The sequence below is a fragment of the Eriocheir sinensis genome, chromosome 44 (assembly GCF_024679095.1).
Source record: "Eriocheir sinensis breed Jianghai 21 chromosome 44, ASM2467909v1, whole genome shotgun sequence".
In the NCBI taxonomy this organism is placed as follows: Eukaryota; Metazoa; Arthropoda; class Malacostraca; order Decapoda; family Varunidae; genus Eriocheir; species Eriocheir sinensis.
In genome coordinates this window covers 13347641-13370269 of record NC_066552.1, presented here as the reverse complement: position 1 = coordinate 13370269, position 22629 = coordinate 13347641, and the positions used below count along the sequence as shown (strand labels likewise).

Here is a 22629-nt window from a genome sequence, read left to right as displayed (position 1 = left end):
AGGTGTGCGATCCCTACCTGCTGGCATTATGAAAGCTACCTGTTACACCTGCCCGGGGTATGGTAATTAGTGGGCGTGGCTGGGTTACCTGTCTCGCCATCCCACCTGTAGCTCTTCCCAAACATCTCGGCGCCTCAGATCACCCGTTTCAAAAGCCTCTCGTAGAGGTTATTGGGGGTTTCCATGGACTGTTTTGTGATCCCAGTGTTAATTTTACATGTCTTCTGCAACTGGATAGGGAAAAAGCACCCACGAAATCCAGTTAATCTTCTCTGTGGCCTTGGAAAATAATCGTAAAGGCCTCTCGTAGAATTGATAGGGATACTTAGTGTTAGTTTTACATGTCTTCTGCATCTTGAAAGGGAAAATCACCCATGAAAACCCGGTTAATCTTCTCTGTGGCCTTGGAAAATAATCATATAGGCCTCTCGTAGAATTTATTGGGATACTCATGAACTGTTTTGTGATCCCAGTGGTAGTTTTACATGTCTTCTGCATTTTGAAAGGGAAAATCACCCATGAAAAGCCGGTTAATCTTCTCTGTGGCCTTGGAAAATAATCATAAAGGCCTCTCGTAGAATTTATAGGGATACTAATGGACTGTCTTGTGATCCCAGTGATAGTTTTACATGTCTTCTGCATCTTGAAAGGGAAAACATCCATAAAAACCCTGTTAATCTTCTCTGTGGCCTTGGAAAATAATCGTAAAGGCCTCTCGTAGAATTTATAGGGATACTCATAAGCTGTTTTGTGATCCCAGTGATAGTTTTACATGTCTTCTGCATCTTGAAAGGGAAAATCACCCATGAAATTCGGTTAATCTTCTCTGTGGCCTTGGAAAATAATCATATAGGCCTCTCGTAGAATTTATTGGGATACTCATGAGCTGTTATGTGATCCCAGTGGTAGTTTTACATGTCTTCTGCATCTTGAAAGGGAAAACATCCATAAAAACCCGGTTAATCTTCTCCGTGCCCTTGGGAAATAGAGATAACGGGAACCCGCCGATACGTTTAAGAATATGAATCAATCTAGTACACTGCCTACCAGGTACTTCATCAAACACCTTAGTTAACGTGGCACATGAGGAAGGAAATGATCTTGCAGTATATCAGCCTAGTACACTGTCTACCAGCTACTTCATCATCAAATACCTTAGTTAACGTGGTACATGAGGAAGGAAATGACCTTGCAGTATATCAGCCTAGTACACTGTCTACCAGCTACTTCATCAAATACCTTAGTTAACGTGGTACATGAGGAAGGAAATGACCTTGCAGTATATCAGCCTAGTACACTGTCTACCAGCTACTTCATCAAACACCTTAGTTAACGTGGTACATGAGGAAGGAAATGATCTTGCAGTATATCAGCCTAGTACACTGCCTACCAGGTACTTCATCAAACACCTTAGTTAACGTGGCACAAGAGGAAGGAAATGATCTTGCAGTATATCAGCCTAGTACACTGTCTACCAGCTACTTCATCAAACACCTTAGTTAACGTGGTACAAGAGGAAGGAAATGATCTTGCAGTATATCAGCCTAGTACACTGTCTACCAGCTACTTCATCATCAAATACCTTAGTTAACGTGGCACATGAGGAAGGAAATGATCTTGCAGTATATCAGCCTAGTACACTGTCTACCAGCTACTTCATCAAATACCTTAGTTAACGTGGTACATGAGGAAGGAAAGGATCTTGCAGTATATCAGCCTAGTACACTGTCTACCAGCTACTTCATCAAACACCTTAGTTAACGTGGTACATGAGGAAGGAAAGGATCTTGCAGTATATCAGCCTAGTACACTGTCTACCAGCTACTTCATCAAATACCTTAGTTAACGTGGCACATGAGGAAGGAAATGACCTTGCAGTATATAAAAATTTATTAAAATTACAAAGCAGAATGACCAACAAAGACAATAATAAGAATCATGATGTTGAGGGTGTCTTACTGCTTATTTGATAAGCACACGACGAAGTGGACCGTGGAACCCAGCTGACCGAGGCACTGGGCTGGAGATGACCTGGCCGAGGCTGTGTTTGACCTTTGACCAGTGACCTGCCTTCCTATGACCATACTACACACTGGTGATCTGGCTAAGTATGACCTTTGACCAGTGACCTTCATTCCTATAACCATACTACACACTGGTGACCTGGCTAAGTATGACCTTTGACCAGTGACCTTCATTCTTATAACCATACTACACACTGGTGACCTGGCTAAGGCTTTGAATGACCTCTGACCAGTGACCTTCCTCCTTATAAGCATACTGCACACTGGTGGCCTGGCTAAGCATTACCTTTGACCAGTGACCTTCCCCTATAAGCATACTACTCAGACTGCTTATATGGCACCGCGCTAGTTAATTGACCTCACCATTCGCCTATCAATGGTGGACTAATCTAAGGAAAGAGACCCAAGATACAATAATCATACCAGGGTCCCAAAAAAGTCGAGATAAGGGCTCCAAGATACAATAATCCTGCCATGGGCCCCAGAAAGGCTAAGAATGATTGATTAACTGATTGACAGACTGATTGATTGGGGTCTCGTCATGGCGCCAGAACCACAGACGGTCTTGTAACAGGACAGCCTCTGAACTCTGACCCGTACAGCCCAATGTTCCCGGTCAGCTGGTCAGTCCACAACTATTGGTCTAGAGAACACAACCAACACTCCGAGACAGAGTTACATCATGGCTAACCGAGAGGGGGAGTCGAGGTAACCAGAGAGTGTCGACACACCGAACTCTACAGGCCTACGGGACACACCGGCAGGCCTCGGCAGCAAGAATTAGTTGGACAAGGGCGCGGCTGGTTGGGTGGGGCCCCCGGGGTGCACAGAACGCTGGTAAATGTGGAATGGGGTGAAGAAATGCATATTCTGGTGAGACATAACCATAAAATACACAGAACTCTTGATTGAACGTGAAATTGGGTGAAGAAACTCATTTTTCTGAAGACAAATAAACATTAAAACACAGAACTCTTGATGAAATGTGAAATTGGGTGAATAAACCAATTTTCTGGACACAAGAAAAAACACTGGAACACAGAACTATTGACTGAACGTGAAATTGGACGAACAAACTTATCTTCTGGAAAATGATTTACCCGAAAACTTAATGTGCGTGAGATTAGACATAATGGAAGCTGATAACGTGTAGGTACAATTCCAGTCTTATTTATGTACGCTTCATGAAGTCAATCAGCTAATGTTATGAGACTCTGAAGACTGACTGGATGACGAACTTAAAATATATGATAGGCAAAAGAAGTTAGTGGTTTCCTTTATCTTCTGCAATGTGATTATGACCCTACAGCACCCCGCGACCCCTCCAGTCTACGCCTACGCCCTTGCAAAGTAAAGTCGTTTCGTTGGTGAGCAAACAATTGACGGGCAGATAAGGTGTTGGCGGGTATTCGGAACTAAAGACTCGAAGTGTGTTGAAGCAAGTACTTAAATGGAGGTGATAAGAATAGGTAACGAACAGTTCTGCCACACGTATGGTTGCATGGTGAGGTCTGCGCCCCGGCATGACTATAAGAGGCTATACTGATGTACCTTACGGCTTGTTCCTGCGTCTAAGGTTACGGTATTCTGCACGTCTACTTGGTACAAACTCGTGCTACGGCTGCGCTCCCTCCACGGCACCCCTAACCTCAAAAAACACAGGGCGAGCTACTTCAAAAACGCTACGCCATGGAACAGGGCAACACTGGATTCTTCGGGGAGTTTCGTCAACCGCACAGACTGAAACTGCGACGCTCAGATTCTAAAGCCCCGAAATCTTGACGCTTTCGACTCACAACCGTTTCAAAAAGCTACAGAGGAGACCAGCCAGCTTCTCATGAGTAGTTTATCACATTCATATTGCAGGAGCCTTGTTAAACTATCACTAGGCTCATAAAACTACCCATGGAAACTTGAACCCTTACCGAAAGCCTTATCAAACGTGGGTATGTGAAGATTAGCCAGGTTATCATGGGTGGTTTTTCGCATTCAAGTTGCAGGAGCCTTGTTAAACTATCACTAGGCTCGTAAAGCTACCCATGAAAAGAATTGGAACCTCACCGAAAGCCTTATCAAACGTGGGTATGTGAAAATTAGTCAGGTTCTCATGAGTGGTTTTTCACATCCATATTGCAGGAGCCTTGTTAAACTATCACTAGGCTCGTAAAACTACCCATGGAAACTTGAACCCTTACCGAAAGCCTTATCAAACGTGGGTATGTGAAGATTAGCCAGGTTCTCATGAGTGGTTTTTCGCATTCAAGTTGCAGGAGCCTTGTTAAACTATCACTAGGCTCGTAAAACTACCCATGGAAACTTGAAGCCTCACCGAAAGCCTTATCAAACGTGGGTATGTGAAAATTAGCCAGGTTCTCATGAGTGGTTTTTCGCATTCAAGTTGCAGGAGCCTTGTTAAACTATCACTAGGCTCATAAAACTACCCATGGAAAGAATTGGAACCACACCGAAAGCCTTATCAAAAGTGGGTAAGTGAAGATTAGTCAGCTTCTCATGAGTGGTTTTTCACATTAATATTGCAGGAGCCTTGTTAAACTATCACTGGCTCATAAAACTACCCATGGAAGGACTTACAAGCTCACTGAAAGCCTTATCAAACGTGGGTGTGTGAGATTTCAAAGCGTCAAGAGCAAGGACCTTTGGGAGACGTGGCAGTATGACCCTATGCCTGTGGGCTGCACCTCTGGACTACCCAGTGTACAGAGCCTATGTGACAGCCTGTGGAAGAGGCATATACGTATCACACACATGTACAGAGGCGCCCCAGCATGTACCCGACGAAGCATGTGGTGTCCTTTATGAGTCTTGAATGGGTACACTTCGAACACATGGATGGTACTGGATTGGAAACTGCATTATAAAGGAAGATCCAGTCCTTTTGCGTTTTAGATCAGAATCAGTCTTAGGAAATTACTTAAGACGACTCTTATATGTTTGCTCGGGTCAATGTTACGAAGATGAGCACCGCGGCCATAGTGTAAACTCCCAACTTGACCGCTTGCTTATGTATCAGACTCTAGACACATGCTTGGGTGCTCTGGTCAGCGTCTTCCACGTCCTATATATTATGAAATGGAGGGAAAAACTGGAATATGCGATTATGTCATCAGCATTCATCACACTCGGCACAAAAAAGCCTCAAGTCACAATATTATGCCGATGGAGGTGTGTCTTTGGAGTGCCCCCCTTAACGGTGCTGTACAGGCGTGGGTGTTTAAGGGGAGCATTCCGCAGACCGATATTATTGTAGGCGAGAAAGAGAGATTTGAGTTTGTAGGGGCGTAGATGTTTGTGTGTGTGTGTGTGTGTGTGTGTGTGTGTGTGTGTGTGTGTCCTTATTAACTAGTATATATTCTGAATTCAAACTCTTCCTTTCAATATGACCAAGAAAAGTATAGATTTATGGACTCAAGAGATTACTGGTACAATTTTCTTTTAGATCAGAACTCTTCATAAAGGGATTGGAATATATATGAGTATGTATGTATGTATATATGTATGTATGTGTTTAATAGTAGCTGTGAAACCTGCATTTATCCCTTACAGTCTACATATTAATAGCACTTATATGTGAATAAAATTTGCTATGTAAAGAGTATATAACAAACGGAAAATATAACCCTAGGAAAGAAACGCAGTCACTAGGTATATATGTACATAATATTAAAAACTCCATTACTTCTTCAACCAGTAGTACGTCAGGCGAAATATATAATAGTTTCCGTCTATCAACTACAATAAAAATATGTTTACCAATTATGAAACAAGTGTAGCAAGTGTTCGTCTCCACGACTCAGTCAAAAGAAGGTTCCCCGCTGGCTGGCTGAAGCAGTGACTCGATCCTGTGCCTCCGCAGGCCTTGTTAGAGCCGTGCGCAGCTGTGTTATCACCTCCCAGTAGTCACCAATCAACTAAAACGTGTTGATGAGAAAAATAATGCATTTGGGAGTAGACGTTTTAAGATCTTTTGGTTACGGTTCGCCTGCTGGTCGGCCCCAGCCCGTTATGGCGCAGGCAAGTTTTTATAGTGGCATCATCGTGCTTGGCTCATGGTGCCCCCCGGAGCTCATCTCTGATCCTTTTTTTAGAGAATCTAGAGTCCGGTTTGATAGGTGGCCTTCAGGACAGCATGTGGGTAGTCTTGGGCCACTATGCGGTGACTGAAAATTTGCCAGCTTATTTGCAGGGGCGGGTGGGCGCGAACCTGCCTCCTGCTTAACCCTCATTGTTCTTGGATGAAACTGCCTTTTCTCTGATACCTGTTGAATATTTTGCTGGTATTTCAACTGAATGGGCAATCACGCCGCCTGAAGGATCGGAGTGCTTCAGCCGGCGCCGGGGGGGATCGCTAGTGTTGACCGAGCCGCCGGAGCGAGGCATAACAGATCGATGCATCCTCAGCGTGCATGGCTCAAATGTCTGCATTCCGTCGCCTTAAACCTAAAACCAACAACAGAATAGAGAGAGGATGAACCTAAGCCAAGCGTCAGGGTGATATGTGGAGCGAAACGGAAACACTCGGGTAGAAGTCGAGGCTTTAGAGATTTTCTTGAACTCTAAGTCTAGGAGGATCGCGTCTTACATGGGACTACCTCAAGGGGATTCAGAATGTTCCTCACCCAAGAATAAACTTTGGATAGGAGGATCAACTCTTAACTGGGACTAATTTTCAAGGGTTAAGAATGTTCCTAAGCCAAATTATATCATAGTCTTGGATAATAGGATCAACTCTTACGGGGGAACAGTTCTTAAAAGTGTTCAGAGTAGTTCCTTCATCAAGCATATCATAGTCTTGGATAGGAGGATTAACTCTTACATTATGACTTACTCTCAAGGGTTAAGAGTTTTCCTAAGCTAAGCCTATCATAGTCTTGGATAGGATCAACTCTTACGTGGGAACAACTCTTAAAAGGGTTCAGAGTAGCTCGTTCATCAAGCATATCATAGTCTTGGATAGGAGGATTAACTCTTACATTAGGACTTACTCTCAAGGGTTAAAAGTTCTCCTAAGCCAAGCCTACATAGTCTTAGATAGGATCAACTCTTACGTGGGAACAACTCTTAAAAGGGTTCAGAGTAGCTCCTTCATCAAGCATATCATAGTCTTGGATAGGAGGATTAACTCTTACATTAGGACTTACTCTCAAGGGTTAAAAGTTCTCCTAAGCCAAACCTACATAGTCTTAGATAGGAACAACTCTTAACTTCGCATAACTTTTCATGGGGTGTTCAGAGCAGCCCCATTGACATAAGACCGTGACTTCTACCTGAGCTCAACCCATAAAAGAATACATACCCTGCAATCAGCCCTAACAAGTAACAATATAATGACCTAACAATACTATTCCTCACTCGTAGGTTAGGGACACAAACATAGGGGCCGAAGCGAGCTAAAAATAAACACCAGGGTAATGTAGAGGGAGGGAGAGTTATAAGTTACCCTGCATTTAGCGCTAACAAGATACATTCAGAGTGTTCGTTTGTGCATGTAAAGGAATCGAATCCTCCTCCTCCTCCTCTTCTTCTTCCTATTGCCTCCACCTTTTGTTGTGTCTTAGTAATCACAGAGAGAAAGAGAAGGAAATTAAAACCCCTGAAAATATATGCAAGTTGCTATGCGTGGCTATTTTAAACCACCCTCATTTCCTCCTCCTCCTCCTCCTCCTCCTTCTTCCTCTCCTTCGTCTTCTCACCTCCCAGTTATCTTGTCCTTAGAGTAATCACAAGGAGAAATTGAAGGAAATGAAAACCCCTCAAAAAATATATATGTAGGTTGCTAAAGATGCCTATTGTAACCATCTACAGCTCCTCCTCCTCCTCCTCCTCCTCCTCTTCCTCCTCCTCTTCGCTCCTTCCTTGAGTACATTGGGAAAGGCCTTTGTGCTATGGTGACCTAGTACTAACATGACCCTTAATAAAACCAGTTACAAGGGAGATAATCGTGCAAAATCAACACATATACTGTACCTAAAAATAACATAGAAAATTAAACTAGATCGCTATTATAACTATGCATAACTTTTTCCCTTCCCTCCCCTTCCCTTCCCTTCCCTTCCCTTCCCTTGCCTCCTTCCACTCCCTGCCCAAGTTATGTGTATTATATGTGTTAAGTGCCCTGCTAGTTACAACACAGACTGGTTGATGTGGTATTTGATTCTGCTGCTGCGAGTAATATTTTTGTGGTTGTCGATACAGTAGAAGTAGTAGTAGTAGTAGTAGTAGTAGTAGTAGTGGTGGTGGTGGTAGTGGTGGTGGTTGCCTATCCTATCTCCACCGTTTCTCTCATTTATATTTCTCCTTATTTTCGTTCTTTTCTCCTTATTCCACTTTATTCCACCTTCTTCCACTTCTTATTCTATTCTTTTATTTTGCTTTTCATCCTCCATTCTCTTCTCTTCTCTTCTTCATTCTGTTATCCATATCTTCATCCACCTTCCTTTATCCTGCTTTTCATATACTCTATTCTTCCTCCTCCTCCTCTTCTCTCTTCATCCACTTATCCACGTTTTCTTCATCCATCTTTCTACCACTTCCTTATTCCACTTTTATCCTTCTTGTATCTTGCTTTTCATATATTCCATTTTCCTCTTTTTCCTTTTCTCTCTTCATTCTTTTATTTATCCATATCTTCATCCACCATTCCACCTCTTCTTCCAGCTATCCTTCACCTCCTTTTATCCTCCTCCACCTTTATCTGACCGCTGTGTTGGATGCTGTGAAGGTTCGACTCTTGGGGAAACCGATGTTCACAGCTCAGATCATTCTCTAACTTCCTCTCCTTCAGCGCCTCCTCCAGGTCCCTATAGACAAGCTTCCATCTACTGCCTCTTGCCCCTGACTGCTTTTCTGGATGCTGGGAAGATTTGCCACATGGAGAAACCGATCTGATCTTCCTCTTCTTCAGCGCCTCCTCCTGGTCCTCAAAGACAAGCCTTCATCCACTCCCTCTCGCCCCTGACTGCTGTGGTGGATGCTGAGGTTTGCCATGTGGAGAAACAGATGTCCACAGCCTCTCTCAGCTTCCTCTCGTCCAGTGCCTCCTCCAGTCAGCCTGTGGAATAGCGTGGCATTAGAATTAGTCCCTATCAGCACGGAGCTATCTCACGGCTACCCAGCAAGACACACAGGGTTAGTGATAAGGTCCGCATTCTTAAACGTATCGGGCTCCTATAAAGACTCGTTTCCAAGGCCTCAGAGAAGATTAATCGTGATTTTGTGAGTGGTTTTCCCGTTCAAGGTGCAGAAGCCGGGTATAACTATCACCAACATCAAAAAACAGTCCACGGAAAGCCCAGATACTTTCACGAGAGGCTTTTCAAACGGGCGCAGAGAAGATTAACCGAATTTTCATGGGTGATTTTCACGTTCAAGATGCAGAAGCCGGGTATGACTATCACCAGCATCACAAAACAGTCCATGTAAGGCCCAGATACTTCCACGAGAGGCTTTTCAAACGGCCACAGAGAAAATTAACCAGGTTCTCATGGGTGCTTTCCGCGTTCAAGATGCAGAAGCCGCGTATAACTCACACCAGCATCACAAAACAGTCCACGGAAAGCCAAGATACTTCCACGAGAGGCTTTTCAAACGGGCCCAGAGAAGATTAACCGAATTTTCATGGGTGATTTTCACGTTCAAGATGCAGAAGCCGGGTATAACTATCACCAGCATCACAAAACAGTCCACGGAAAGCCCAGACACTTCCACAAGAGGCTTTTCAAACAGGTGTGGCTATACTGAGGTCCCGATACGTTTAAGAACAGGGGCTTAAGACTTCTCAACACAGCAGTACGGACCTTGAGTGAGTTAGTTACCTATAGTGAGTCCTACCTGGTGTGCGCGGGAAGGTTGCCAATTTAGTACATGAAGGAAGGTTAGATAGACGTCACCTCACACTCACCTTGGAGAATATTAGATTTAGGTTGAAACTCGAGACAAAATATTAAAATCTTTTGGGAATAGGTGATTTTAGTGACAAATTCGAGGTTGTTTTAGTATTTTTTACGGCAGAACATTAAAATACTTTGGGAATATATGATTTTAGGTCAAATTCGAGGTTGTTTTAGTATTTTCACGGCAAAACATTAAAATACTTTGGGAATATAAGATTTTAGGTTCAAATTCGAGGTTCTTTTGGTGTTTTTTCACAGCAATACGTCAAGATTATTTAGACATACAGGATTTTAGGTTCAAACTCGAGGTATTTTTAGTATTCTCAGGGCAAAACATTAATATACTTTGGGAATACAAGATTTTAACTATATACTCGGGGTTGTTTTAGTGTTTTTTTCATGGTAATAGACGTCAAGATTATTTAGGCATACAAGAATTTAGATACAAACTCATCACTCTTTGTTTTTGTCTTTTCACAGCAAGACATCAAGGTTTTTAGAGGAGTTACAGGACAGAGGAAAAAAGTTAAGGATGCAAAGACATTCTCACACACCCAAACGTTAGCATAAAGAATCATACAAGAGGAAGGACAGTTAGGGATCGAGCAGGAATGACAGGCAGGGAAAGGAAGGACAAACAGGCACATTAGAATAGGAAAGACAGCCAAGGAAACATGGAAAACCAGGGATATTATAGCAGGAATGACAGGCAGGGAAAGGAAGGACAAACAGGCACATTAGAACAGGAAAGACAGCCAAGGAAACAAGGAAAACCAGGGATATTATAGCAGGAATGACAGGCAGGGAAAGGAAGGACAAACAGGCACATTAGAACAGGAAAGACAGCCAAGGAAACAAGGAAAACCAGGGATATTATAGCAGGAATGACAGGCAGGGAAAGGAAGGACAAACAGGCACATTAGAACAGGAAAGACAGCCAGGAAAACGAAGGAAAAGCAAGGATATCACATTAGAAAAGGCATAATATATAAGAAAGGCAGGCAGGGATGGGAAAGATAAGCAAGGATATTATAGTACGAGAAAGAGACAGTAAAAGGAAAGACAAGCAAGATATAAGCAGGGATATCAAAGCAGAAAAAAGAAGCAGGAACATTGTAACAGAAAGAACAAGGAGGAAAACGATCAAACTGGAATCTCAAAGCCAGGAAAAAGGATAAATAGGAAAACTGGACGGCCGAAATATCAAACCAGGAAAGGAAAAGAACAGAAAAACAGAGAAAGCAAAATCATATAAACAGGAAAAATGGCGTAGACAAACTCGAAGGGAAAGATATTGAACCAGAAAAGGGAGACAAACTTGGAGCACAATTTAAACAGGGGAAATAGTGAAGAGAGAGACACGGAGGGTGGAATGTTAAACCGGAAAAGACAGACAGGCAAAAACACAGCAGCAGGAAAAAACAGTGAGGAGAAAAAACTTGTCTATCTACTTCTACATAAAAAAGGAAAATGAAAGCTGCTTGCATGTCTCAAACCCACAGAGCTAAAAAAAGAAGAAGTCACGCACGGGGTAAGTGTAAAAGAAAGTTGTCGTGTCAGCTTGTAAAAAAATAAATAAAATCAAACCAGAGAAAACAGAAACGCAAAAATATACAACCAGGAAAAAAAAGGTGCATAGGAAAATTTAAAGACAGAATCATCAAAACCAGAAAAAGACAGTTAAAGAAATGCAAGCAGAAAAAAAACAGGGGAAGAAGAAGGAAAAAAAACTCGAATATCTACTTCTACATAAAAAAAATGCTTGCATGTCTCAAACCCACAGAGCTCAAAAAATAAAGTCACGCACGGGGTAAGTGTAATAGATAGTGGGAAAATTTAAAGACAGAATCATCAAAACCAGAAAAAAAACAGTTAAAGAAATGCAAGCAGAAAAAAAACAGGGGAAGAAGAAGGAAAAAAAATCTCGAATATCTACTTCTACATAAAAAAAAAATGCTTGCATGTCTCAAACCCACAGAGCTCAAAAAATAAAGTCACGCACGGGGTAAATGTAAGAGATAGTGGGAAAATTTAAAGACAGAATCATCAAACCAGAAAAGACAGACAAAGAAATCCAAGCAGAAAAGAACAGTGGAAGAAGGAAAAAAAAACTCGAATATCTACTTCTACATAAAAAAAAACCTGCTTGCATGTCTCAAACCCACGGAGCTCAAAAAATAAAGTCACGCACGGGGTAAGTGTAATAGATAGTGGGAAAATTTAAAGACAGAATCATCAAACCAGAAAAGACAGACAAAGAAATCCAAGCAGAAAAGAACAGTGGAAGAAGGAAAAAAAAACTCGAATATCTACTTCTACATAAAAAAAAAACCTGCTTGCATGTCTCAAACCCACAGAGCTAAAAAAAAAAGAAATCAAGCACGGGGTTAGTGAAAAACATTGGCCGTGTCAGCTTGTAAATGGTACAGTACAGGCAGCTCTCGTGTCACGCTAGTTTGAAATTGACACGCGTTTGAGAATACATATACATGGCGGTGCAACTAATCCGATCAAATTCCTTAGTGTTCTTTATGCATAGGTTAATGGTTTACTTACTTCACCGGGCGCCACTATAAAGGTTAGACCATAGCGACTTACAGATTCTGTGTTCTAGTGGAAATATGATTGTTTATATTACACGAAATTCACGTTATGCGATTTCCTGAATAAGTAAGAATAGAAGGAAGGATAAGATGATGCAAAGGGGGAAATAAGGAGAGAGAAACAGGTATTGGAGAGACGATAAAAGGAGGAGATAAAATAGAAATAAAGAAGGAAAATGAGAAAGGGGTGTAAGGAGTAAGAAAAAGAGGAAGGATAAGAAGATGCAAGGGAAATAAAGAGAGAAAAAGAGGTATTGGAGAGACGATAAAAGGAGGAGATAAAATAGATATGAAGAAGGAAATAGATAAAGAGGTGTTGGAAAGGTGGAAAAGTAGAAAAAAGTAGAAAAGAAAAAAGGAGGGAGAATAAGATAATGCAGAAGGGAGGATGAGAAGATGCAAGGGAAATAAAGAGAAAAAAAAGAGGTATTGGAAAGAGGATTAAAGAAGGAGAGAAAATATAAATGAAAAAGGAAAATGAGAAATAGATGTTGGAAAGATGAAAAAGTAGAAAAGGAAAAGAAAAAGAAATGATGGAGAAAAGATAAAAAGGGAAAAGAAAACAGGAGGAATTAAAGGAGAAGGAGAAAGAAAAGGAATTGGAAGACGTATATGAAGAAGGAGGAGAGACGGAGGAAGGAGTTGATAACCTATCCCATACATTTCATCCCCATCACACCACAAAACATTCAACTTACCATGACTGACTGACTGACGCACTACGAAAAAAAAAAAAAAAACTGTTCAAATTCCGCGAAACTCACTTTGCGCGGAGTTCACTCGACGCGCAACTCACATTTCGCGAACTCACTCTACGCTCTGCTCCCCCGGTTTTGCGCTCCCCTTTCCCCCCGTTTTCCGCGCCACCCGAGAGCTACCTGCACTGTATGGATGGGCAGAGTGGCTTAGCTTTTTGGCGGGAGACAGACCCTAAGAAGACTGGCCAAGAGGTCTGAGATGGTGACCCACCCTTCGCCTCAACACTGGTGGGAGAGAACAGCCATTAACACATAAGGAACACATGTACGTACGGAGGACACACGCACACGCACTCACACACTCACACACACACACACACTCACAGATACATACATACACACGCACATACATCTGTCCGTGATCTCACCCGTGTTTTGTGTTAGTGAAAAATGATATCTATGGGAAAAGTCGTGAAAGAAATCATTGATTCTACCATTTCTACTACTACTACTACTACTACTACTACTACTACTACTATTACTACTACTACTGGTCCTCCTCCTCCTCCTCCTCCTCTTCTTCCTCTTCCTCTTTCTCCTCCTCCTACTGCTTTTCTTCCTAATCTAACAATGCTTAAAGAGTTTGCCAAATTAAGCTGAAATTGAACACATTCGAGACGCAAGAAAGACTTAGGCAATCGGACACATAAGGGCACAGGGCACAGATCACGGACACATGCACCTCTCAGCCTAAAGACACATAATTATACGTATATACATGTATGGGACACATTTATAACACCAGGTGACACATAAAAACATAGGTAGGTAGACTCCAGTACATAAAAAATAGAGGATAATGCAGCTATTTCTGAAACGAAGACACATATGACAACATTTAAATATATACACAGAAAATTACTGAGTTATGGTATAGAGATTTAACAGCAAGGGGGGGAGGTATAGAGGAGGGACACACACACACACACACACACACACACACACACACACACACACACACACACACACACTCTACATAGCTACCTTGAAAACCGATCATGTACTGTTTAGATACGGTATTACAGAGACATTCAGTTTAATATCCACAGTAACGTTGGATTAAGGGTAAAGAGGAACATTGAAGACATTTGATTAGGGATAGATTTAGAAGGGGAATAGGAAATGCGTTGAGTTATACCTGAAATGCAATGATGTTTTCCTTTCTATTTCACACTGAGATAGACGATGCGAAGGGAATTGATATCAAACCTATAGTCACCTGGAAATCTATTGGTTATATATAATGAGGTTTAAATATATGGTAATGAGCAATATTGATTCACCATAATTATCTAGTATTATGAAAGGGTTATTGGAGGCCTATTAAAAACTTCTTCCTCACCAGACATTAAAAAAAAAATAATAAAAATATGAAAAGGAAATCCACTAAAAATATTATTAAAAATAGAAATCATATATATAGAAATAAATAAACTAGCAAACACACACACACACACACACACACACACACACACACACACACACACACACACACACAGACACCCACCCACAGTTTCGTCTTCTTATGTAACTAAACTGCTTTTGAGAGAGAGAGAGAGAGAGAGAGAGAGAGAGAGAGAGAGAGAGAGAGAGAGAGAGAGAGAGAGAGAGAAACGAGGAGGGAAGGGAGAGGCTGAAATATGAATGAAAGGAAGGAGAGAGAGAGAGAGAGGGAGGGAGGGAGGGAGGGGCTGAGGAAGGGCGGGGCTTACAAAGAGGATAAAGGAGGGAGGGAGGACGCAGAAGGAGGGGGAGAAGGAGGCGCTGAAGAAGGAGACTGCAGGAACTCACTGTCTGGGTAATACACGGTGAATCTTCCTCCTGGTGGCTAAGAAGAAGAGGAGGAGGAGGAGGAGGAGGAGGAGGAAGACGAGGAAAGAAAGGAAACATGAAACAGAGAAACATGGAAAGGCAGACAGCAGAAAATCAACTATCGGTGGCTGAGTGGTTAGCGTGACGGCGCCGGGTTTAGGAGTACCAGTGTTCGAATCCCACTCGCCGCCACAGCTGGGACCTTTTAGTCACCGCCGAGTGGCCTAAGACTACCCACATGCTGTCCTGAAGACCATCTATCAACCCGGACTCTAGATTCTCTCTCTAAAGGAGGATCATAGAAGAGTTCCAGGGGGCAGCATGAGCCAGGCAAGACGGCGCCACTATAAAGATTTGCCCGCGCCATAACGAAATAGGGCAGACTACCAGGCCCCTCCAAGACAGTATTACCCATATTCTACATCTCTCTCTCTCTCAAGTACCACCACCTCTATTACCAGGCCTCTAGATAACTTAAAAATCTTAGTTTCAATTAAGAAACAAATTTGATGAACTTAGATGTCTTGCTTTAACAGAAAATTTTGACATAATTGCTATAACCGAAACATTTATCGACACCACAAATATTGATTTAAGTTCCGAATACAACATAGATGGCTACAGACTCTTCAACAAAGATCGTGTAAACCGTAGAGGCGGTGGCGTCGCCTTTATGTCAAAAGCTATTTGCAACCCACTGACAAAACACCGAAACAGTAACGTTGAACATTTGTGCGTGCGAGTAAACATTGCAAAAGTCAACTTAAATATATCTGTCACCTACAGACCTCCGGGCAATCACTCGATGACGACCTTGAAATGTACAGCGTCTTAAGGCAGTCACTTAATAACAGCGACTCACTGATATTAGGAGACTTTAACCTCCCCATATCGACTGGGCGACACTGTCAGGTACAGAAGGCGAGTCACATAGAATGATCGAATTTCTAGAAGAAAATTATCTAAGCCAAATGGTTTCTGAGCCAACTCGACAAAATAATATACTCGACCTTGTTATAACAACCCAAGATAACCTAGTCAGTAGTGTCACGGTAGGAGAACACCTCGGTTCTTGCGATCATAAATTAGTGCGCGTCGACATTAAAGCTCAATCATCAGTGACTGAAAATAAAGTAAAGGTGCCCAATTTCAAAAGAGCTAACTTCGTAGAAATCCGACAAAACTAACAGAAATACAACTATCAGATGACGGCAACGTAGAGGAAGCCTGGCTAAAATCACTTACTCACTCAGCAGAACACATTCGTCCCCTTGTGCGAGAAGCGAATCAACACTAATAAAAGCCCACCGTGGTTTAATAGCGAAATTAAACAATCAGTCAATGAGAGAAAATTGTTTTACAGGTTAAAGAAAGAACAAAGCACGCCCGAAAACATTAGACTTTATAATGATGCCAGGCGACGAGTAAAAAGACTAGTAGGTCAGGCAAAGCGTAGATACGAAGAAAATATTGCAGCCAACTGTAAAATAATCCGAAATCTTTCTTCAGTTACATAAACAACAGAAAGGCGATCAAAAGTGGTATTGGACCTTTAACAAACAGCGACGGTGCACTAGTGACTGACAGCCAACACATTGCAAACCTCTTAAACAATTACTTTTCCTCGGTGTTTAATACTAACAGTCTTCCTCTCGCTACCACCAACACCAGTACTATTGTAAATCTCGAGCATGCATTGCCTAATTTTGAAATAACAACCGATGAAGTCCTTAAAGCTCTCCATTCACTTAAAACAAATAAAAGTCCTGGACCTGACAAAGTATATCCAACTCTGCTGAAAGAAACAAAGAGCGAAATACTCTCCTCCCTCACAACCGTATTCAATATGTCCTTGCGACAAGGCATCGTCCCTTCAGATTGGAAAAGGCTAACGTGACACCGATTTTCAAGAAAGGAGACAAAAAGTACCAGGTAATTACAGGCCCATTAGTCTAACTTCGGTTGTAGGTAAGCTACTTGAGGGCATAATTAGAGACAAAATTGTGAATTACCTTGAAAGCCACTCATTGATTGGGGACTCACAACATGGCTTCCGAAACAAAAGATCCTGCCTATCAAACCTATTAACCTTTATAACGACCTCTTCACTGTTTATGACGTAACCAAATCACTGGACGTAGTCTATCTTGATTTCAAAGCGTTTGATAAAGTCCCGCATCATAAATTACTTTACAAATTAAAGCAAATAGGTATTGACGGTCAAGTAAACCAATGGATCGCGAATTGGTTGAGCAACAGACAACAAAGAGTAGTGATCGACGGATTTAACTCAGAGTGGGCGCCTCAGGCTCGGTCCTTGGCCCTTCATTATTTACATCAACGACGTGGATGTTGGACTCAATAACCGCATTAGTAAATTTGCAGACGACACAAAGATTGGCAACTCGGTTCTCACTGACGAAGACAGGCAAAGCCAGGCAAGAGGATTTGCACAAAATTTCAGCTTGGTCGGATAGATGGGAGATGCCCTTTAACGTAGACAAGTGCCAGGTCCTTCAAGTTGGAACGAGGAATAAGAAGTTCGAATACGAAATGCGCGGCGTTAAACTCAAAAGCGTTCAATGCGTCAAAGACTTGGGGTCAAAATCGCGTCAAACCTCAAATTCTCACAGCAATGCATCGATGCAGCAAATAAAGCGAACAGAATGTTGGGCTTCATTAAAAGAAACTTTGTATTCAAGAATAAAGATGTAATACTCCGCTCTACAACAGTTTAGTCAGACCCACTAGGAATATGCGATACAGTTTTGGTCACCCCACCATGCAAATGACATTGCTAAATTAGAATGTGTTCAGAGTCGTGCAACTAAAATGATCCCTTCCTTGCGCAACAAATCCTACGAAGAAATGCTTTCTACCCTTAACATGTTCTCTGAGAAACGTCGCCTGAGGAAAACTGATCGAATGTTTTAAAATACTTAATGGTTTCACGAATGTAGACAGATCAACATTGTTTATGATCGATGACACTTTGCGCACGAGGAACAATGGCGTAAAACTCAGATGTAGACAAGTAAATTCAGACTGCACCAAATTTTTCTTCACCAACGTTGTAGTGAGAATGGAATAAGCTTCCACCGTCAGTGGTCCAGTGTAACACGATTGACTCCTTCAAAAATAAGCTCGACCGTCACTTCCTTCAACTTAATATCAACTAGAGTAGAAATGCAACGTTTTGGAGTCTTCTGATTAATGTAAAATCACTTAGGTTTAAGGACAGACCACCAAGTCTGGACCATGGGGTCTGTGTGGTCTGATTTTCTATGTAAATCTATGTAAATCTATGTAAATCTCTCTCTCTCTCTCTCTCTCTAACAGATTGCCACTTCATTCCTCCTTCCTCCCTCCTTCTCCTCCTCCTCCTCCTCCTCCTCCTCCTCCTCCTCCTCCTCCTCCTCCTCCCTCCAGCTGGCGACATTCGGCATTCTCCCCCCTTTCTCTCCCTCCCCCCCTCCTTTCCTCCCTCCCTCCATCCTTACCCCCAACCAGCAATGCGGAGAGAGGGAACACATATTGATTTTACTCTCTCTCTCTCTCTCTCTCTTCCTCCCTTCCTCCTCCTCCTCCTCCTCCTTCGATTCCTCTTCTTCTTTTATAATAAATTGGGGTTAATTAGCATAGGAATTTCTCTCTCTCTCTCTCTCTCTCTCTGGAGATATTAGTGGAGGGATGGAGGTACTTAAACTCCTCCAAAATTATTCTTTCCTCCATTTCTTCTCCCTCCTCCTCCTCCTCCATCTTTTTTTTTTCTCTCCAGTTCATTATCTCCTCCTGTCATTTTTTCTCTCCATTTCTTATTTTTTCCTCCATTTTTGTGTTTTTTTCTCTCCATAATTTTGTTTTTCTCTCCAGTTCTTCGTTTTTTCCTCCATTTTTTCATTTTTTCTCTCCAGTTCTGAATTTATTTTCCTCCATCGTCTATTTCCTCCTCCTCCTCCAATTCCTCCTTTAGTTCTTATATAATTCCTTTAATATTTATTTGTTTATATTTTCCATTCTTTAAAAAAAATCCTCGTGTGTGTGTGTGTGTGTGTGTGTGTGCATCTGTCTGTATGTGTCTCTCTGTCTGTCTGTATGTCTGTATGTCTGTCTGTCTGTCAATTAACGTTCACGGGTCTCTACACACACACACACACACACACACACACACACCAAGCTAACCAACACACTTACACATGACTCCACAGAACACAGATACACACACAGACAGAGGGGGGGGGGGGGTAAGAAGGGGGGCATGACGTGTTAAGGAGGAGGAGGAGGAAGAGGAGGAGGAGGAGGAGGGAGAGAAGAAGAAAGGAAGTACAATATAAAGGAGAAAGGAGGAATAGCAGCAAAATAAAGAGATCAGGAAGGAGGAGGAGGAGGAGGAGGAGGAGGAGGAGGAGGAGGAGGAGGTGACAGAAAGGAAAATAAATTGAGGAAAGGAAGCGGAAGAAGAGGAAACCGAGAAGAGAAGAGGAGGAGGAGGAGGAGGAGGAGGAGGAGGAAGATAACAGGAAGGAATGACAGTCGGGAGGGAAGGGAGGAAGGGAGTGAGGAAGGGGAAGGAAGGGAAAGAGAAGAAGGAAGGAAGGAAAAGAAAGAAAGGGGAAGGAAAAGAAAGAAAAGGGAAGGAAAGGAAGAAATCACGCCCCCCTTCAGGAAAACCACAAACACTTTACCTTTCAAACGGGGTAAGATGGGGCTCAGGGCGGGGCACGGGGCAGGGGGCAGGGGGCAGTAGGCGACCATCAGACCTCTCATGGCAGTGATGGAGGCAGCGGAGGTGATGTGGCTATGGTGTGACCGTGGTGTAACCCTGGTGTTAGGTGTGACGCTGCTGGTCTGGTCTGGAAGCTGGGAACATGGCGTCTCATCTCATCTCTTCTCTACGTCAAAGTCACATCCAGTCATGCCCAGTGGAGATTCTATACTTGACTGGGTACTTGTGGACAGTTTCAACACGTATGGTACACCGCTGGGGGCTTAGGACATCTTATATTGGGGTTTCCTTAAGCACTCAGCGGGCCCCAGCATCCCGCAGCACAGTGCCGAAGCCGAGGCATATCCCCTCTTGTGAGTGGACGACTCGTGAACAGTGAAAGGTGATAGCCAACAGCCACACGTGTACCCCTCCGCCCGTCACTCATGGTTAATCTAAGGCGCTGAGTGATGGGCGAAGGGCTACGGGCGGGAGTTCGTGTGTCCGTGGGCAAGGTCTGGGTCTGGCTATATCCGTCCGTGTCCGTGAAAGATCAGATAAAGGGCAAGGATCCGGCGTGTGAATGAGGGAGTGAGAGAGTCAGCATCCATTGATTCTACCGCGGTTGTGAGAATGACTGTTGTGGTGATATTGGTAACACTGTCTTTTACTCGCTATAAGGAACGTCCCTCTCAGAAAACCAGTCATTGAGCTTCTAAATATTGGTAACACTGTCTTTTACTCACTATAAGGAACGTCCCTCTCAGAAAACCAGCCAATTGAGCTTCTAAATATTGGTAACGCTGTCTTTTACTCGCTATAAGGAACGTCCCTCTCAGAAAACCAGTCATTGAGCTTCTAAATATTGGTAACACTGTCTTCTGCTCGCTATAATGAACATCGCTCTCAGAAAATCAGCCAATTGAGCTTCTAAATATTGGTAACACTGTCTTTTACTCGCTATAAGGAACGTCCCTCTCAGAAAACCAGTCAATTGAACTTCTAAATATTGGTAACACTGTCTTCTGCTCGCTATAATGAACATCGCTCTCAGAAAATCAGTCAACTGAGCTTCTAAATATTGGTAACGCTGTCCTGCTCGCTATAATGAACATCGCTCTCAGAAAACCAGTCAGTTGAGCTTCTAAATATTGGTAACACTGTCTTCTATTCGTTATAAAGAACATCGCTCTCAGAAAATCAGCCAATTGAGCTTCTAAATATTGGTAACACTGTCTTCTGCTCGCTATAATGAACATCGCTCTCAAAAAAACAGGCAATTGAGCTTCTAAATATTGGTAACACTGTCTTCTGCTCGCTATAATGAACATCGCTCTAAAAAAAACAGGCAATTGAGCTTCTAAATATTGGCAGCACTGTCTTCTGCTTGCTACAATGAACATCGCTCTCAGAAAATCAGCCAATTGTGCTTCTAAATATTGGTAACACTGTCTTCTGCTCGCTATAATGAACATCGCTCTCAGAAAATCAGCCAATTGAGCTTCTAAATATTGGCAACACTGTCTTCTGCTCGCTATAAGGAACATCGCTCTCAAAAAAACAGGCAATTAAGCTTCTAAATATTGGTAACACTGTCTTCTGCTCGCTATAAGGAACATCGCTCCCAGAAAATCGGTTAATTAAGCTTCAGAAACAAAACTAGACAAAGTAACTATTGAACATAAGAGTAAAAAGGATTAAAAGATGTCATTTGAGCTTCTAAATAAAAAGAAAACATTGAAACTATTGAATATAAGAGTTAAAAGGGCTTGAAGATGTATAGATATGACTCTTCTCCTTAAAAATAATAGCCATTTGCGGTTCTACGAATGATAGAGAAAAATAAATATTGTAACTATTGAATATAAGAGAGAAAAGGGTTAGAAGAACGTATCCTATAACCCTTTCCTTTCCTTCTCATTACTTAACTTTCATAGATAAAAAAAATCATATCATTCGAGTTTGCATAAAAAAATCAACTTGGAGGTATTTCACCGTAACAAAACTAATAAAAAAAGTGCGAGAAAAGACCGTAGAATTTATAACACGTATTTTCTTTTTTTTACTTAACATCACCGCAAAGAAAAAAAAAAAAGAAAAAAAACATCCCACAGTTAGGCTTTTTCAGGAAACTCAAATAAACAAACAAACAAAATCTCTCCCACGGACACGGACAAGCCGACACGATCCACGGACCACGGACACAACGGACACCCAGCTTGTGCTTTTTCGGGGAGTTCAGAGGAGCCGTTTTCGCAGCCCCTGGTGGTGGTGGTGGGCGGGGGGGGGGTGTCCCGGGGGTGGTGGTGGGGGGCCAGAGCTTCACCACAGTCTAGTGACGTCATGGGAGAGGAGGAACGTGATTGGCCGAGGCTTATGACGTCAGAGGGGAGGAGGAATATGATTGGCCGGGCCGCGATTGGAGCTTAGGACTGACTGACTGACTGGTGGTGGTGGTGGTGGTGGTAGGTGGACTGGTTGACTGGTTTTGGTGGTGGTGTGGAGACTGAGTGGAGTTTGACTGGTTGACTGGTTTTGGTGGAGGTGATGGTGGTAGGTGGACTATTTGGCTGGTTTTGGTGGTGGTGTGGAGACTGAGTGGAGTTTGACTGGCTGACTGGTTTTGGTGGTTGTGGTGGTGGTGGTGGAAACTGAGTGGAGTTTGACTGGCTGACTAGTTTTGGTGGTTGTGGTGGTGATGGTGGTGGAAACTGAGTGGAGTTTAACTGGCTGACTGGTTTTAGTTTTGGTGGTGGTGGTGGTGGTAGGTGGACTAGTTGACTGGTTTTGATGGTGGTGTGGAGCCTGAGTGGAGTT

The 22629-nt window shown here is 42.6% G+C and overlaps 2 long non-coding RNA genes across 24 annotated transcripts; one reads left to right on the top strand and one right to left on the bottom strand.

Moving 5' to 3' along the window:
- Positions 1-749: 749 nt before the first annotated feature.
- On the top strand, positions 750-2178 carry LOC126980558 (uncharacterized). Its single transcript, XR_007733363.1, has 2 exons — positions 750-1050; positions 1136-2178. It is a non-coding gene; the product is annotated as an uncharacterized LOC126980558 (long non-coding RNA).
- LOC126980557 (uncharacterized) lies at positions 1086-22363 on the bottom strand. 23 transcript variants are annotated; one of them, XR_007733351.1, is made up of 5 exons: positions 19793-20920; positions 13416-13520; positions 1583-9093; positions 1410-1494; positions 1225-1239 (listed from the first exon to the last, which is right to left on the bottom strand). It is a non-coding gene; the product is annotated as an uncharacterized LOC126980557 (long non-coding RNA). The 23 variants fall into 23 exon arrangements; XR_007733350.1 differs by having other exon boundaries at positions 1668-9093; positions 19793-20919; XR_007733356.1 differs by having other exon boundaries at positions 1753-9093; positions 19793-20918.
- Between the last annotated feature and the right edge of the window lie 266 nt (positions 22364-22629).